This window comes from Triticum dicoccoides, chromosome 2B (assembly GCF_002162155.2).
Source record: "Triticum dicoccoides isolate Atlit2015 ecotype Zavitan chromosome 2B, WEW_v2.0, whole genome shotgun sequence".
Lineage (NCBI taxonomy): Eukaryota > Viridiplantae > Streptophyta > Magnoliopsida > Poales > Poaceae > Triticum > Triticum dicoccoides.
In genome coordinates this window covers 127,645,292-127,652,066 of record NC_041383.1, presented here as the reverse complement: position 1 = coordinate 127,652,066, position 6,775 = coordinate 127,645,292, and the positions used below count along the sequence as shown (strand labels likewise).

Below are 6,775 nucleotides of genomic sequence, written 5' to 3'. Positions count from 1 at the left end.
GATGACCCTTGAGTCTGCAGAACCCAAGGGAAAAAGGCTTAGGTAGGCAAATGGTAAAACCAAGGTTGGGCCTTGCTGGAGGAGTTTTATTCAAAGCGAACTGTCAAGGGGGTTCCATAAATCACCCAACCGCGTAAGGAACGCAAAATCCGGGAACATAACACCGGTATGACAGAAACTAGGGCGGCAAGAGTGGAACAAAACACCAGACAAAAGGCCGAGTCTTTCACCCTTTACCAAATATATAGATGCATTAATAATATAAGAGATATTGTGATATCCCAATCGTAATCCTGTCCACCATGGAGAAATCTTCAACTTCACCTGCAACTAACAACGCTATAAGATGGCCTGAGCAAAACGGTAACATAGCCAAGCAACGGTTTGCTAGGAAGGGTGAAAAAGGTTAGAGGCTGACATGGCAATATGGGAGGCATGATAAACAAGTGATAGGTAGCGCAGCATAGCGATAGAACGAAGCAACTAGCAAGCAAATATAGAAGTGATATCGAGGGTAATAGTCATCTTGCCTGAGATCCCGATAGGAAGAAGAACGAGTCCATGAAGAAGACAAACAGATGTAGACGAACGAATCCTCACAATCGCAATGTAACCGGAACTATCAAGGAGAAGCGCAACCGGAAAGAAGCAAACGACATAGTAAACAACCATCACATAAACATGGCATGATGCACAATCAAGTATGATGCATGTCTGGTTTAATGGGACATGGCATGGCAAAGTGCAACAAACAATACTACAAGTTAAGTGGAGCTCAATATGCAACGAGTTGCATATTGATAAAACACCACATCAATTATTTAGTTTCTCTCTCGGTTATGTACCCAACAATATTAAATGTTACTAAACATGGCAAGAAGTGAAGCATAATTAAACTACCTATTTAGGCAAGTTTAAATGAGGCCGGAAACAACAAACGATAATTCCGGAAAATCCCCATATGTCATTTAGCAATTTAAATGCAAACATCAATTTTAGACATTTTAAATGTTGTTATCATGATGCGGATGACATATACAAATTTTATGCAGTTTTTATGAAAATGTCGACATGAGCATGTTATGAAGCATTTGGTCACCATGGCGGAACGAAAAGGGTGCCACGGCGACGAAACGAAAATGGTGCCACGGCAACGTATCGGTCCCGATAACTCATGGAGGTACCGGTGCAAAAGGAAGTGTGACGGGAGCGTGTCATGCAAGGATGGTGGGGTGCTCCCGGATTTTGGGTTCCCACGGGACGGCGGCATGGCAAACGAGGAATGTGCAAAGACAAACGGGCACGATGCAAACACGAGCATCTCATACAACACACATTCATACACGGGCGGTCGTCTCATCGTTATACCTTTGAAGCGTGCGTTTTCAAAGCGGAACGAGTTCAAAGCGGTGTAGAGGAAGTAGTTGTTCACGGGTCGTCGTGGGAAGTAGTTGTTCACGTGGCGACGGTAGTTGTTCAGGGTCTTGGCGGGTCGTCGTGGTACACGGTTCGTAGACGTTCGAGTCATCGGTAGAGGAAGTAGTGGTACACGGCCGTAGTGGAAGTAGTCGTACACAATCCCTAGATGTTCGGCGTCGCCGGTAGTTGTACACAGTTCGTAGATGTTCATGTCTCTGTAGTCGTTTGGGTCTTGGGGTGATGGTAGTCGTTCACTTGACGGCGGTAGACGAACTTGGCGGTCCTCGTCGTCATGGTACTTGGCGTCCTCTCGGCCTTGATAGTGAAGAAACGGAACGCGATGGTCGTGGTACTTGGCGTCCAGTGCAGCAACCTCGCGATGCACCGTTGCTGTGGTGGTCTTGGAGGTTCGTGACCGAGGCATGGAGAAGGAGTTGCAGGCGGGAGTGACTAGAGATGACGGATACAAGGGGCTCAGGGCGAGAGGAGCAGATAGAGGCTCGGGCTCCTCAAGCCATGGGGATGGCCCGAAACAGGCTACTGCAGGAGGCCAAGGGGAGCGGCGGGGTCTTGGATGGCGACGCGAGGCCTGACGGCAGCTTGGCGCGGGCTCCGGGGCCGCCGGAGTTGGCCGAGCTCAGGGACGAGCTCCTGGCTAGCAAGGGGAGCGAGGAGCGCGGAGCGGCAACCAGCAGCGGCTCCGGTGGCTGGCGGACGGATCTCCAGGAGAGGTGGAGAAGTGGTGGCGCGGGCGAGGTGACATGGCGAGTCGATGATGCAGAAGACGGCGGCGGACTTGGCGCGGTGCTGGAGGAGCTCCTCTCCTCGGGCGCTGGGGCGACGGTGATCGAGGCTGCGGGCGAAGAAGCAGCGCGCGGGGGGCTCGTCTTCCTGGTGGTTGGGGCGGAACGAAGGGAGGAGGAGGCGCGGCGCTGACGAGGCCAGGGAGATGTGGCGGCGGAGGAAGACTCGCGAGGGGCCATGGCCAGAGGGAGAGGCTGAGGGGATCGAGCGAGAGGAGGGTTCGGGCGCTGGGTTTTGGCGATGCGTGGCGGCGCTCAGAGGGAGCGAGAGGAGGAGATGGGGTCGAGCGAGAGGGTCGGGCTAGGGTTAGAGGCGCGACTGGGCCTTGAGTGGCAAATGGGCCGATGCGGTGCGGTTGGGCTGCTGAGCTTCTTCCTTCTCTTCTTTAACTCTTTAGCAGAAAAGAAATTAGAGGGAAGAAAAGAAAAAGAGTGTTAGGGAAAGAATATGCGCATAGGGATAATTTTTCCGGACTCGCAAAAATATGCTCGTTCCAAGAAAAATAGAAAGGCCATGATTGAAAGATTTAAATTCAAACTCATTTGAATTTAATTCAAATGAGTTTAAACTAGGACTTGATAAAAGGAAGGTCCAAAAATGTTCGGATTTTTGATGGAGCTCCGGAAAATGATGAAAGAAATTATGGGCAAGGTTGGAGACCAAGAATTGAGATAACAACGGCATGGGATATTTTGCAAGTGGGTTATGGTTAATTCCAAATAAATGGAATAATTTTATTATAGCTCCCTAATAATATTGAGAGGCTTTAATATGTTATAAAGAGAACCCACAAGTGAATTCTCTCGATTTAAATAGATCAAAAGATCTATGCAATTTATTATGTTGAGTTTTAAAAAAGGGGTTGCATGATGACATGATGCAATGCACATGATGCACGGATGAATGCAACGAACAAAACAAATCACACGACGAATCTCGAAATATCTAGAAGTCTTCTGGAGTGTCGGTCTCGGGGCGTTACATGATCATAAAGTATAAACTAGCGAGGATATAAGACATGCATGGGAAACATTCAATAAAGAATGCATTCTACTTTAAGAAATTGCAAACATGGCATGGTAATAAACTAAGAAAAATAAACACACATTATAGTTGCCACGATGTAAGAAACTAAATTATATGCAACGTGAATAAATTCTAAATATGAGAATACAAATATGACCATGACATAAATCATCAAACCATGCAATCTTGCATGTCTACAAAATAAGAGGAACCACTTGGCAACCATGAGCTATGCAACAACTACCATATACTAGTTCCCAATAGTAAAGCATTTCATTTGACGTCTAGCATAAAGAAACTATGCAACAATACATACAAAAAAATATAAACACCCATGGTAAACATGACAATGATTTCGAACAAATAAAACAACATGTGACATGGATGGAAATGAATATGTAAACTAGTTCTAAGATATCTCCATGCTAAGCAAAATTTAAAATAATCAAGACATAAAGTAATTCATGATTCAGTGAACAAAGCATAGCCTAGATTAATCCTATGGAATTATAAGCATGGGGAACATTCAACAAAAATTGTATGCATGCATAAGATAGCGCTACATGCTACGCAAAAATATCACATGAGACAATGTACAAGTATATAATAAATAAATAAAAGAAATACTTATAATAAATCCATTCAATCGCATCTAACTCCTAGAATTTATGGAATAATTAGGAGTGACTCCTAGGCATATAACGAATATACAAATATCATACTAACATAAAAGTTCACTGATCAACTACTATGTGTGTTAATAAATCGCAAGAACTAATGTGAAACAAAAGTGTAACACAATACTACAATTAGGCATACTTTATATACATGAAACCATAGACAACTATATTAAAATCTATCAATATGTCTAACACAAGACAATAACAATACAAACAAAATATTATCTACTTGCGACAACAAAAGTATAATCGGTAAACAAATAAATCTACAAGTCATTTGTCATATGCAAAAATTATGAGACCAATAGGATGCATCCTAGGCATACCGCAAACATATGAACAATAACAAATTAATATAAAATTTAACCGATGAACAAACTCCATTAAATCTTGGGCAAGAACGGCTATAACAAAATGTATACTAAAATCCTATTGATAAAACTAGCAATCTAACTCCATCATGGGGTTAGTATGGGTACGAGAAACAAATCATATGTTGAACACAAGATCATCCGAGAAACTAAAAAGTACGCGGACATGTCGATAGAATCCGTTCATGCATCGGCGCGAGCAACGACATAGATGAGCTGAATGATGATGTCTACGAGATAGAGTAGATGATGGTGAGTACGCGTGCAAAAGGAATTTGATAGAGGTTCACCGAGTTTGACAGAACGACGCGAAGAACTCGACGAACGGTGTAGACAGACATGCGAAATTCTGCGTGTGTGGTCAACGGATCGCTTTCTTTCTTCTCTGAATAGAGTCACGACATGGAGCAGGACCTTCTGGCGCAAGGGCATGGATGGGGGTGGTCCGAGTCATCGGGATGGAGACCTCGCGTCCATGGAGCTTCAAAGTTCAGGGAGAGTTCTTTGGTAGAGGAGGAAGGGAGAGGGAATGAGTTGCTACGGGAATGGAAGAGGAGGTCGGGGCGCTCATCTACATATCTTCAGAACTTGAAAAGGTTGAGATTTATGGGAGTGAAGGGGAAGGCAGGAGAGTGGGTGTAGGTTTCTTCTCATAACGTTTCCTCTCTATATGCGACCGAGGGTAAGGACGAAGGAAGAGGAAGGAGAAGAGGCCTTCGGTGGGAGAGATGGTGAGTGGAGAGGAATAGGAAGGGAGGAGGAATCAAAGGAAGACGTATACGTTTCCTATGTGTATGCTTAGGTGGCTGTTAAGGTTACCTCATGTGTAACGTGAGCGTACAGAGGAAGGAGAAGAGGGTTGGTCACTAGGTTGCGTGTTGGGCCAGTTCGGCTAGGCCCATGTGGAAGCAAAAAGAATAGAGAAGGAGTGGTTGGGTTGCAGCCCAGGACAAAATAAAAACTTCGGTTGGGAGGGAAAATATGGAATGCATACCCAGGGGTGAGAGAAAGATATTGAGTGAAGGAAATTCTGTACAGAGTTTGACAGAGGAAAATAATTGATTTTCCTATCCAAGAAATCTAGAAAAGGAAAAGAAGCTAAAAAAAATCAAATGAATTTCAGTAACCCAAAGAAAATTCAAGGCGCAAATTTAAATATGCCAAAGAAGAGAAAATAAAGCCCGACTAAAAGAAAAAAACTAAACTCAAATTTTAATTTAGGTTCACGTTAGTTCAAATTAAATCCTTCAAATTATAAAAGTCAAATTTAAGCTTTGTTAACAAATAAAACAAATGAAATTTTCTTGCCCTGATTTTTGGAAAACTTTTCTTAAACATTCTGAGAATCATTATCATCGTTGTCGTCATCGTCGTCATCGTCATCGTCATCATCATCATCATCATCATCATCACTGATGTGTCCAAAATCATCACTCAAGAGAGAGTCATCAAGTATGATAGTTCCAGTGACCAGTGATCCCAGATTCTTAAATGATGGAACTCGGACCGAAGGTGTGATGAGGCGCAGAAGTACCAGATTTGGAGCAGCAATGGAGAAGTCCCAATTGAATGTGCATTTGAGCATGATTAAAGTCTTTAGAGAGGCAGACACAATCTCAGGGCCCGTGAACAAGCAATCCTTGAGATCCAGTTCTTCCAACGATTTGCAACTAGAAGAAAGCTGCCCAAGGATCCTATCTTCGAGCCTGGCGTGCGACAACTTCAAGATCTTGAGGTGGCAAGAGACGAAGTGCACGCGGTCCAACAACGCGACTCCCTCCCGATGTCCAGCAAGATGAATAGCCCGCGCATTGCGGCTGACAGCAGTCCTGATCCACCTGTTGGCATCTTCCTCGCAGAAGCCAGCATACTCATCGCTGGACCGCAGCCGGAGCGTGTCCACCGGCGCCGACACATCGCGGTGGAGGAAGAGGCTGTCCACAAAGTCATAGAACTCCTCCGGCGTGTCGTCCTCACGGCCGGAGTGGCTCACGCGGAGGTCGACGCAGGGCGTGGACGCCCAGAGATGGCGCCACCGGCGCGCGAGCACGCAGGTTGGCGCCACCTCCTACGCCCTGAGGAACGACATGATGTGGTGCAGCAGCGCGTCTGGGAGGGCGCTGAGGCGGTCGACGGCGAGGCCGCCGGAACATGTCTTGCCAGCGCGGCGGCGCATCCCCGGGCGCTGGGTGGTTGTCCGGCGCATTTGGTCGAGCAGTAGGCCTGCATAAAGGTTCGGGTACCCTGCGTAAAGATTATGCATGGAAATCCATGAAAGAATATACGTATGGAGTGGGGATCGGAGACAAAAGGGATGAAGGGGTTGAACTTTACGGAGGGATTCTTCATTGAAATGGCGTGGACTTCTTTGCCGCTTTTGAAATTCGAAATTTTGGGGACGGAGTTCGGTCGCTACTCCTCCGGTCCTCCTCCCATTGTCCCCCGCAGCTCTAATCAATGGGCTTTGGGCATTCT

The 6,775-nt window shown here is 45.7% G+C and overlaps 1 pseudogene; it reads right to left on the bottom strand.

Annotated features, from left to right (window-relative positions):
- LOC119360653 overlaps positions 1 to 6,563 on the bottom strand; it is a 21,435-nt pseudogene extending 14,872 nt beyond the window's left edge.
- Positions 6,564 to 6,775: the final 212 nt, after the last annotated feature.